This window comes from Girardinichthys multiradiatus, chromosome 1 (genome assembly GCF_021462225.1).
Source record: "Girardinichthys multiradiatus isolate DD_20200921_A chromosome 1, DD_fGirMul_XY1, whole genome shotgun sequence".
In the NCBI taxonomy this organism is placed as follows: Eukaryota; Metazoa; Chordata; class Actinopteri; order Cyprinodontiformes; family Goodeidae; genus Girardinichthys; species Girardinichthys multiradiatus.
Window position 1 is genome coordinate 35490824 of NC_061794.1, and position 12788 is coordinate 35503611.

A 12788-nucleotide genomic window follows, 5' to 3' on the forward strand; every position below is an offset into this window, starting at 1 on the left:
AATGAGATATCTGAGTACAACTCTTGTTTACTTAATATTACAACTTAAAAAATCGGTCACCTTTCGCATTTATTCTTTGAAAATATTTTATAAATCCAAATCTATATATGCATATGTTCATCGTTACCAGTGTGCAAAAAAATCTTTTCAAAAGGGTTGTTTTGCTTCTATGAAATAGACACAAAACTCAACAACCAAAATAAAACAGTTGAGAATATGTAGCTTGCCCCCCTTTACAGATTTCTTCCATTTTTGCTTTTTGTCACACTTAAATGTCTCATCAAGTGATCATCAAACTAACTTTAAAATCAGGGATATATATATTTATTTATTATTTACTTTGGGGGAAAAATCCATTCAAAGGAACTTTGCTGTATGGAAAAAGCTCACTAAGCCCAATAACTGGATGTGTTTTTTACATTACTGTGAAGAACTTTTTGTCCACTCTTTGCAGACCTTTTTTTAATTCAGCCACTTTCAAGGGTTTGTGAGCATGTACAGCCTGTTTAAGGTCATGCCACAGCATCGCAATTGAATATAAGTTCAAATTTTGACACTCCAAGACCTTCTTTTTGTGGTTTTTGATCCACTTAGAAGCATGTTCGCTGGTGTGCTTTGGATTATTTTCCTTCTGCATAAGTGTGCTTAAGCTCAATGCCACAAACTGATGGTCAGAGAATCTACTCTGGATCTTCTGATAATTAGCACAATTCATGGTCCCAATTAGGACACCTTGGGCCTGACCATCCAGACCATCACTCTACCACTGCTATGATTGTGGGTATGATTTTGTTTTTCTGAAATACTTTGTTTTTCTAGTTTTATACTAGATGAAATAGAAAGCACATCTTTCAAAATGTAAATTTCTTTTCATATCAGTTTACAAAATATTTTTTATAAAAGTCTGGGGGATCATGAAGATGTTTTTTGCAAATGTGACACAAGCCTTAGTGTCATTTCTGGTCAGCAGTGGTTTCTGTCATGAAAATCTTCTATAAATGTTCCTTCTTTTTTTTCTTTTTTTTTTTTTAGATTTTTGCGACGCTACGGCCTTTATTTTTGTAAGTTAACTGGCAGAAAAATGGGGTGGAGAGAGAGGCAAAGACATGCAGCAATGGTCAACGGGGCCTGGACTCAAACATGCAATGGCTGAATCACACGCTTTACCCCTGCGCACCTCCACACACCCCCCTGCCTCCCCCATAGGTGTTCTTTTTGTTATTGATCTTAACTGAGGCAAGTAAGGCCTGCAGTGCTTTAGATGTTGTCCTGGATGAATCGTCTGTATGTTCCTGACTTATGTTCCTGCTGCAAGCTGACACCTGCTGGGAAGGTTCCTTATTCACACCATTTGTGGATCATGGCTCTCACAGTAGTTTGCCATGCCATCATTGACTTCACAGAAACAATATGCTACAAGAAACCAGCAAATTATCTGACGTTTTGAGCCGTAAATGATTATCCTGCCTCTGAGGAGACTGTTTATCTTGTCAAAGTGTTGTTGTCCCTTTAAACAGGTATAAAGTCCATCCATCCATTTTCTATACCCGCTTCTTCCATACAGTTTCGCAGGGGAGCTGGTGCCTATCTCCAGCGGTCTACGGGCAAGAGGCAGGGTACACCCTGGACAGGTCGCCAGTCTATCGCAGGGCAACACACAGGACAAACAACCATGCACACACTAATTCACAGCTAAGGGAAATTTAGAGAGACCAATTAACCTAACAGTCATGTTTTTAGACTGTGGGAAGAAGCCGGAGTACCCGGAGAGAAATCGCACATGCATGGGGAGAACATACAAACTCCATGCAGAAAGACCCCCAGTAGTCGAACCCAGGACTTTCTTGCTGCAAGGCAACAGTGCTACCAACTGTACCACCTTGCAATCCTACAGATGTAATGTCCCCATTATAAGTTCTGTTTTCCCAGTTTTAAACAACAGTTGTGAAGACCTTTTACAATTTCAATAGCCATCTGATCCCTGATCGATACTCAAAAACTAGAGTTGGAAATCCTTTGTCAAGAAGTATTTATAAACAGTTCCTGGTGAAACAAAAAAAACAGCAGTGTTTCTAAATCAAACTAAAAATGCCAGGTTTGGCTGCAGCTCTGTGCAGTGCATTGACCTACATTCACTGTGTGATGGACAGGAAGATGAAATGCATGGAGTGTGTGTTATCACTGTGCTAATTCAATTGTATTGTTATGCTAAAGCTTTGTTTTCACTGAAAAGTCTTACATTTGGGAGGTTGAACAAAGACCAAAGTTTTAAGCACAATAATTGCTTGCAACTGCTGGATATTAAAGGTGTGCATATATTTAGCAAGCAGCATGTGCAAAATGTTAGAAAAATAAGAAATATAATAAAAAGTAGACAATTCCAATTGTCAATTGGGGCTTCTGACTGACAGGGGCCCTAAAAGGTAGGTCAAGATTTTGGTGGTTAGTAACAGTCAGTAGATGACCATGCTGCCTGGAAAAATAATGAAATCAAGTTTGCAAAAAAAGGAAATAGAAAAAAGAGAAAGAGAAAGCTATACTACAAAGACTTACTGAATTTGCTAACAAGAAGACTCGGCACTGGGCTCTTGGTGAGTCAAGCTGAGCAAGGGCAGTGATAGCGGTCAAATGGCTTATTTGAGACAAGAGTTTGGGTTTCCAGGAGTTCGTTTGTTCTTATCTTGTTCAGAAATCTGTTGTTTTAAGATGATGACATTTATATATTTTAAGTTATTTTGGTTGAGAAATTATACAAAGTTATACTTTTAATATGTTATAATTTTATAACTATTATACAGTTTAAAATATACATTTTAAACTGTAGAACATTTGTCTTGCATCTAACCGCGATTGGCGAACTTGCAGTATGCAGACGTTGCATGTACAACTCACTAGCAGCAAATGATGAGCTAGTACTATCATTGAACTACAGGAAGCAAGACAGTTGCAAGCCTTTAAAGTTAATTATGTAAAGCTTTTGACTGGTCAGTTAGAGCCTACAAATGTGGTGACAGCAGCTTAATTAGATTTTTTGTCATGGGGCCCAGAATTCCTGGCTGCACTCCTACCCAGAAGTAAACTCTTTATGGTTCAGGATGCAAACACTCAATTTTGTTATAAAAAGTTGGTGTAAAAACTTTCATTTGTGATCCAAGTTATGACTTTGGCAATAGCGTACACAGAAACATTTATTTTCAGAAATGTACATATTCCCAGCCAGGATGTGTTTTGGTGTCCTTTGTTAATCTCAGAAGTGTAAATCCTCCCAAACTAAGGAGATTCAGTATATAGTGCTCTTGCACTGAAAGAGATTTGCATAACAATGTGATCACATGTTCACTCTGTTAAAATGTATCAAGGGAATTAACGCTTATCACAGCTGTCCTCATTTTTATACTTCAGTTAGCTGTCTATATATTATTCATTGTGAGTTTGTGTGCACCCGCAGTCATTGCGCAAAGTGCTTGTATTTAAGTAGCACTCAAAGTCACATGGATAGTAGAGAATACACACTGAGAGCAGAGTTTGTCACAACATTGGATAAATGTTACAAATCTCTTCATATGAGATTTTGAGGGAAATAAAATGCCTGCAAGACAAAAGGAGAGAGAAGGAGCATTGCGTGGTGTAACAGTAGAGCGGGCGCCCCATATACAAAGGCTATAGTTCTCAATGCAGCCGTCCTGGGTTTGATTCCTGACCTTGAGACCTCAGCTGCATGTCTTCCCCACTTCTCTCTCTGCCCATTTCCTTTCTGGTAACTGTAAATAAAGGCCACCAGTAATTAAAATGAACAAAATGCAAAGAGAAAATAAACAAGAATCTGGCCAAATAATGGATCATTGAAAAATATAGGCACAGTAATGGTGAGTTTTTCACTGTATGTAAAGAACAATTGTTAGTGTGTAGCACGGACACAGGATTAACAAGATCCACATAGAACTGGCTTTAACATTTCATCTGTAGCAGGTTTGTGGCGGTGTAGAGGTTACCACGTCTGCGCAATTTCTTTGACAACTCAGTGCATCACTCAGTGAGCAGGTCACCCTGAGCTGTCTTGTTGTAAATTTCATCAACAAGACCTGAATATTGTGGCCTCCAACCACGTCCTACTGAGGTTAAAAATCCTTACTTGTATTTCCACAGTCAGGGTGCCTTCATTGTAAGCTCCAGTGTTACATAATTCACAGTAGGGTGGGAGCCAGGCAGTTTGTGAAGACTTGTATGCAAAGAGACAGAAACATGCTCCTGAGGCTTAAGCATGGCTAGAAGGCAAGTTCTGGATCTCTTTAAGGTATATTTGAGTCTCAGTTCTTCCCAAAGTGACAGAATGACTGCACTGTAGGCCCTAAAAGAGGAAGTCCTAAATTAGCCTTGAATTTGACCATAGTTTACTTTGCTTTCTGATGCATAGCTAAGGAAGCTTGCTAAGACTGAGCTAATATTAGCCTGAGATTCACCACCTGCATAGAGAACATCTGCCTATCATCAAAAGGCAATCACTCAATTATCCAAAGGCTGTTCAAAGGTCATACTGGCCTGCATTTATTTGCATACTACAAAAGCCAAACAAAACAAAAAGGTGTTTTGCTCATATTTTCAGTCATATAGTCATATAGTGCCTCAGAAACAGGATGAGAGCAGCAGAGGATGTGACAAATGTGCAACTGAAACAAGCAGTATTCATGCTGGGGAGTGATTACGGAATGCTACACAGGTGAGTCAATGAACAGAAGAGAAACAGCTTGGGGAAAGCAGGGTTCTAACTTCAGGTGCACTTCAGGATTTTCAGTATTTTAAAGCAGGTTTACTTACCTGGATCAGTCGCCATGACAACTTACTTTGGGACCCTAACTCGATTTGTGTCCCTTATTAGTGATCAAGACAGAGAAAGTTCCACCTCTCAGCAAATCAACAATGAAAGTAAAAAAAAAATGAAAAGGACTTCCTACTCTACTCCTTTTTCCTCCTCCTCATCAAGTTACACTTAGTTAATCAAAAAATCTTTTTGATAGATATGTATATCATGTAAGTAAATCTTACACTTAATAGAAAAATAGCACAAATTTATTAGAAAAAGTAAAAATATTTTTGTAAAGCTTTTTAAATAATGTATGCCTTGTGAAAAGTCAAAAAATCCTTTTGGCAAAAAAAAAAATATTAAATGTAATCTTAAATTTCACCATGTCTTTTATCAGTATTACATGCAGTATGTGTATGTGCAAGGAGGACAAACTTGTAAGTGCTTTTATTTTCAGTGGGTTAGATCATTGTAATGAAGTATTTACTGGTCTCTGTAAAAAATCAATCAGGAAATTGTAGTTTTTCCAAATGCTCCTGACCAACACCAGGAGAATGGATATCACAGCAGTTCTTAAATCAGTTTACTGGCTCCCTGTTTGTCAAAGAATATATTTCAAAATTCAGCTATTGGTCTATTAAGCGCTAAATGTTCTTGGGCAAAAATTTATTTCTGAGTTGCTTTTCAAGTATGAACCATGTAGACCCCTCAAGGTTCAAGGTTACTTTACTGAAACCCGTAGTGAAATTTGTTTTGCAGTGGTTCAAGACAAAAGTCTTCAGAGACCTGCTTACTCAGTGTTCCCAGGACCAGAAGTAAAAAGGTTAGGCAGCATTTAGTTTTTATGCTCCTCAGGTCTGAAACAAACTCCTTAAAAACCTGATATATGCAGAAACTGGTGGTTCCTTTAAACCAGGGCTGAAAATATTTTTGTTTACAGTAGCTTTTCATTAAAGAGTCTCCTGGTCACTGATGAGTGATTGAAGTGTGAGATTGAGATTTTAACATTTGTTCCTTTTTATGCTATGAATTTCAAAGCTTGAAGGTTTTTAAAGTAACATTATTTTTCTTTTTATTTCCTGTAAAGCACTTTGGATTGCTTTGTATGAATGGTGCTATATAAATAAACCTGCCTTGCCTTACATCATCTGTAATAGTACTGTGATTGTGTTATAAATGGTTTCTGGATTGTTTTCTCTCATTCAGCACTGGGTTACCTGGTTTTCAAACAGCTGCTGTAATATTGTAACACTTCCCCAAAAACATGCATAGCTTTATATTTTTTTATTTCTGAATCTGCTGCAAAAAGCCTCCGGTAAGCGAGCATCTCACTTTGCTGAGGGTGTTCCCTTTGTAGTTTCATTAAATCATGTGTTGAGAAAGTTAAATCAAGTTGTTTTTCAGTTTTATAAATGAATGCCTTGTTTTGAACGCTGTAATAATTAATGACTAGCTTTATAGTAACGTGCTTCACTATGTTCAGGCCTTGAGCTTCGGCTGAGCAGGTTGCATCATGCTTACAGAAAGAGAGCAGCAGTGACCAAAATGGCCTGGTGGATCACTTGTTCATGTCAGGCCTTTCTATTTCTATGTAGGTTTTGTACCATTGGAGAACCAAGAAAAAAAGACACTCATAAACAGGATGACCATGCAGACTTTGCATAGAGAAAATTGTGCAGCCTAGATTTGAACTAGAGACCTTGCAGTAATGCATTTTCTGTAATAAATATGTAGTAAACCCAAAGATGTTCATATGCTTAAACAAAAATGTTAACCAGAAACATTGATCTGATTTTCACAAATATGGACTGCATATGCTGACATGATTGTTTTATAATAATGTTTTGTGTCCTTATCCTTCTGCATATTCTTTAACTGTCATTTAGCCGTTGTCATTATTATAGCACCAGTTATGATGGTTTTCTTTAGTTTTGTTTTTGTTTTCCTCGTAGAAAAAGCTTTATAGTTTGTCTCAGTGCCCTAAAGGTGGGACAGATAGATGGCCAGAGGGGAGAGCAGGGAGTCTTCAAGCAGCATGCACAGTGGAAGCTGGATGATTGTTTCTGCCTGCATACGCTTGGTCACTGCGCTGTGTAGTCTCATTAGTATGGGTGTCAGTGCCTCTCCTTCAGCTGAACCTGCCATACCACTGTAGTATTAAAGCTGCCTGCCTGCATGCCGCATTGTCCCTGCACGGATAATGTCAGCTCTTCCTCATCCAAATGATAAATCTCATAATTATATCACAGGAGATGTTTGTTATGGAATGTGCATTATGTAAAACCATGCTTCATATGCTTGTATGATGGATATGAACCATAGACATGTAAGCAAAAAGACAGGTTAATCATCCAATCATGATAAAATGCTCTGCTTCAAACTGTTTGATCTAAGCATTCATGTAACTTTGAGACCTAAATACGTTTTCAATGTTACTGCTGATTGAGCATTACTCTAAGGCTATGGTATACCCTGAAAGTGGCTGCTTCCCCTAACAAGCTAATTCTTCCTAGCAGAATGGGAACTACCCAAGCATGGCTTAGCTAACATGAAAGTAAGTTTTCTATATACAGTGCCATGCAAGATTATTCAGACACCTTTAAAGTTTTCACATAATGAGACGTTGAAACTTTAAACTAGTATTTTATTGGGATTTTGTGTGTTAGAACAGCACACAGTACTACATAATTGTAAAGTGCAAGGAAAATGGAAGGTTTTTCCAAATAAAAATTGTCATTCATTTGTAATTGTACAATTTGAGTCAATTCTTTGTAGAACCACCTTTCACTGCACTTGTATCTTCAAAGATTTTGGGGTCTACCTCTACCAGCATATTCATAGACAGATTGTGCCTGTTCTTCTTTGCAACTCAGCCCAGGTTCAGTGAGGTTGGTGGGAGGTCTTCTGTGAAGACTTCTGAAATGAGTTTTTGAGTCTTGGCATATATTCCTATTTGATACATGTCTGGACTTTGGTCTGTTCGAACATTTGAGTATTTTTTTTATCTCAATCATTCCACTATCACTGTATATGTTTAGGTTTGTTAGTTTTTATTTGCTTTTCTCATAATTTCTTTGTTTATTTATGTTTGTATAGTCTTGCCATATTCAGTTCATTCTTTGTTGTTTATTATTGTCATTGGGGTCTTTAAATATAAGTCCATTCCTTATGTGTAGCTTCTTACATAATTGTTCTCTTAGATCAGTACCAGTCTTTTTCCCTCTTGGTTTGTTGTTTCCTTTGTTTCTAGTTCAGCTCCCTCTGTGTAAGTTGTTCACCTTCCCTTAGTCTCCCTCTTTTGCTCTCCTCTATAGCTGTCACACATTCCCCTGATTTAGCATTCCCCTGATGCATGTCTTGTTCTCCTCGTGCATGTTCTGTAAACTTTCTAGCATGCTGATCACGAGCTCTTGTCTGCAGTTTGGTTCAACTTTAAACTCACTTTACATGACAGAACCGTCACCATGGTCTCAAGTCTTTTCCAGCCTCTTGCTCAATTTCCTATATTCCCATCAACTCTGACCTGCATCTCTGTTCCTGCTGAAAAAAAATATTCTCGTAGGATGATGTTACCACCACTATGTTTTTCCATTAAACATCTTATGGATTCCTTTCACAGTGGTTTTCTTCTTGCTACTCTCCCATTAAGGTCAAATTGGTGGAGTGCACAACTAATAGTTGTCATCTCTGCAGCTCATCCAGAGCTACCATAGGCCTGTTATCTGCTTTGCTGATAATACTCTTCTTATCCAACCTGCCAGTTTAGGTAGAGTGCCATGTCTTGGTAAGTTTGCAAGGGGCCACACTGCAAACACATTAAGTGTTTCCACAACTTTACTCCTGTCTGCTGTGTACCTTGGTCTTCCTGATGCTGTCTGTTCACTAATGTTCTGTTGTGTTGGTGTGGCTGTAACATGATAAACTTTAAAATCGTTCAAGGGGTATGCATAGATTTTCAAGACAATGTATCAGTGCAATCAAGCTTTACACATAAAATTTATTGGAACAATCCTTATCCACTGAGTCTCCACGCTGAAAAATTCAAACGATAAGTTGCTGCTGTTACAGTGCTAGACTCAGTGAAAGACGTGCTGGTGGTTGGTGCCTTAATGAGTGAAAGGGTGGAAAGAGGGTGGAATTTTCTGGTTGTTTGGTACACAGGAGTCTATTATCATCACTGCAAAAAAAGAGGCTATCAAAATATTTCACCTAGGGGCAAGACTGAGAGGACTGTTGAGTCAAACTGATTTACTATAGAAGATTTACTGTGTTTTTGTAAATCAACAACCAGGTGACTCATTGATTTTCACACCAGGCTCCTGGGAGGTCTTCTTGCACACACTTCCTCAATGTACAGTCATCAACTAAAACAAAGTGAGCAGAACCAGCTTTATGTGTAGCTATAAAAATGTCTGTTTTGTTGAATTTTATCCGGAACTGGTTCAGCTAGCTTGGCATTCATGCATTTGAAAGCCCCCAATATTTGTTTGTTTACTCTGACAGCTCTGGCTGTCATGGTATGACATCCTTGGACTTGGTTTGTGTTTTTGTATTAACCGTTCTTAGGTCTATGGTTTCCTTTATTGTTAATTAGTTCCACCTGTCCCTTATGCCTCCATGTCTCCTTGCCACACCTGTTCTTAGTTCCTGTGATTACCTGCCTTTGTTTTCTCCCTGTATATTAGTTGGTCTGTGTTCTTTGTTCCCTGCTGGTTCCTCCGTCACTATTCCTCGTTCACTACCCTTGTTTATGCTCAGTTTTGCTACGTTACAGAACTATGTACACATGTAAGTTTTTGGCTCGACTCATGTTTGTACTTGTTGGATTATGTTACGTTTTGGAGACCTTTAATTAAAGAAAAGTCTTCCTCTCATCATATGGCTGCCAAGCTCTTATCTGCACTTTAGTCCGATCCAAACCAAGAACGTGATATTAGGAACCAGCCATAAACAGGACCAAGCAGACAGAGCTGAAGAACTTAAAATGTGGATAAAGCAGCAAGAGGAGACGTTACAGGCTATGTATGGAGAGGGTGTTGAGATTTTACCTTCGCCTTTGTTGCTGGAGGAGATGGAGTGTCTCGGTGTATCTGACCGGGTCCCCATGGATGTATTACCGGATCGGAATCATACCTCTCCAGCTTGTTCCTCCTCCAGGCGACGTCGCCCTCGTCGCAAGTTCTCCACCCCAGCTGCAGCAGCTCCGGCCGAGCTCAACCTGCTCACAGCTGCTTCGCCGGAGCCATCCACGTCAGCAGCGGCTCCTGCGGATCCATCTTCGTCTGCAGCGGCACCTGCTGCGGCCGAATTCCCCTCTGGTTTCGGCTCCCGCCCTGGATGACGTCGTCGCCGCAGAACAGTCGCCATTGGGGAGGTTCGGATGGGCGCCTCCAACCCTTCTACGGAGGGTCCATCCGCCATGGCCTCCTCGCGGCTATCTTCCCCGGAGTTGGTGGGGGGGTCACCCAGCGCCCTCTGCAGGTCACCAGTCGCCGGTGCAGCCTCCAGCCCTGAATTGGGTTCAAGTCAGGCTGGAGAAAATGAAAGAGGATTTCATGAAGGGACGTTGCTGTGATTTTGTGCTTCATCTAATGGATCATCCAGAGGATCTGAATCTGGTGCACTCTGTTCTACAGGCCGAATTCATTGCGGAGGGATGGCTCGACGCTCCAGCTCCTCTTTCTGCTGGAGGTCCTTTCGACCCTCTTCTTGTGGCCGTTAGAGCAGCACAGAGCTCCAAGGATTATGAGCCACATCCGTCCGCCGTCAAGCTTCATGAGCCACAGCCTGCTGCCAAGCCTCTGGACTCACAGCCTGCAGCCAAGCCGCTGGACTCACAGCATGCAGCTAAGCCGCTGGACTCACAGCATGCAGCCAAGCCTCTGGACTCACAGCATGCCGCCAAGCCTCTGGACTCACAGCATGTCGCCAAGCCGCTGGACTCACAGCATGCAGCTAAGCCGCTGGACTCACAGCATGCCAAGCCGCTGGACTCACAGCATGCAGCCAAGCCGCTGACTCACAGCATGCCGCCAAGCCGCTGGACTCACAACATGCAGCTAAGCCGCTGGACTCACAGCATGCAGCCAAGCCGCTGGACTCACAGCATGCAGCCAAGCCACTGGACTCACAGCACGCAGCCGGGTCTACAGAGCCTCAGCCGGCCGCCGCCGGGTCTACAGAGCCTCAGATCCTAGTTCCTGAGTTTCCTGAGAGGTCTGAGGACGGACCGCCTCTCATCCTAGTTCCTGAGTTTTCTGAGGGGTCTGAGGACGGACCGCCTTTCATCCTAGTTCCTGAGTTTCCTGAGGGGTCTGAGGACGGACCGCCTCAGATCTTGGCTCTAGGACCCACTGACTGTGCTCCTGCGCAGTCTGACACCACAACTGACTCAGGGCCAGACACACCACAGCCTGACCCAGGATCAGACACGCCACAGCTAGACACACCAGAGCCTGACTCTTTGCCTGACACACCAGAGCCTGACACTTTGCCTGACACACCAGAGCCTGACTCTTTGCCTGACACACCAGAGCCTGACTCTTTGCCTGACACACCACAGCCTGACTCTTTGCCTGACACACCACAGCCCAACTATGTGATGACTGACTTTTTGACTGACCGTACGCCTGACAATGCACCTGACAATGCACCTGACGACTCTAAGCCTGGGTACACGCCGGACGCCAGGGCCAAGTCTTCAGGGTTTCTGCCTGGGTCCATGCCGGACGCCAGGTTCAAGTTTACAGGGTTTCTGCCTGGGTCCAAGCCGGATGCCAGGTTCAAGTCTCTGAGGATCTCGCCACGTCACAGACCGCCTGACTCCTCGCTTCGTGGGCTTCCCGGGCATCTCTGCTGCCGGCCTCCAGGCAGCCTGCATCCTCGCCGCAGACCTCCGAGGAGTCTGCATCCTCGCCGCAGACCTCTTAAGACCTCACTTCTTGGGTTCCTCTGGCCACGTCGCCGAACTCCTGACCTTCAGCTTCTTCGTTGCTGGCTTCTCCGCCGCTGGCCTCCGGATCATCGGCCTCTTCACTGGCTACATCGCTGCAGGCCTCCAGAACACCGGCTTCTTCGCCGCTGGCTTCAACGCCGCCGGCTTCCTGATCGTCGACCTCTTCGCTGGCTACTTCGCCACAGAACTCTGTGGTGCAGGTCCGGTCGCCCGCCTGAACTCTGTGCCTGTTGGGGACGACCTCCTGGTCGCCCGCCTGAACACTGTGCCTGTTGGGGACGACCTCCTGGTCGCACGCCTGAACTCTGTTTTTTTGTTTCTGGCTCGACTCATGTTTGTACTTGTTGGATTATGTTACGTTTTGGAGACCTTTAATTAAAGAAAAGTCTTCCTCTCATCATGCGGCTGCCAAGCTCTTATCTGCACTTTGGTCCGATCCAAACCAAGAACGTGATACTGGCAGAAGCTCTTTCTTAGAACCTTCACAGGTGGTGGTGTCCAAGTACGGTAGGGACATGGAGAGAAACAGTGTAGTCATGTGCAAGTTTCAGCTCAGAGGCAGATGTTTGGGAGCCAAGCTAACCATTCGGAAAAGGAGAAAGTGTGAAAATTAAATCCCTGGTGCATAGATATGCAGATAGTAGAAACAAATCAAAGATCATTGCAGAAGAGATTTACGTAGAAGCAGGAGTAGTCGAGGAAGTAACAAAATAAAGAGAGATATGGAAAAACGTGTAAATGTGGTATTTCTGGGAATCGGTCACTTAAAATTTCATGTCTCTTTTATTTTAATAAATGTAATAAAGTTTAAATGAGACTTTTTCTCGTGTCTTTTTTAGGCATTGTTAATATTGGTGTTACAGTGACAGAGACTGGATCACTTTTTGTTTTCTTCAGAACTGGTAAATACCAACTTCACAAGCATTCTCATATAACATATGAGAACATAGCAAGTGGGACTGAAAATAACATCACCAAACTTCACCAAAGCTTTTAAGCAAACTTATTATTTTCCATATTAAGTAACATTCT

At 42.0% G+C, this 12788-nt stretch overlaps 1 protein-coding gene across 1 annotated transcript in view; it reads left to right on the forward strand.

Moving 5' to 3' along the window:
- Positions 1-12788, forward strand: part of dlgap4a (discs, large (Drosophila) homolog-associated protein 4a) — a 140476-nt gene that overhangs the window by 16363 nt on the left and 111325 nt on the right. The window lies entirely within an intron of this gene.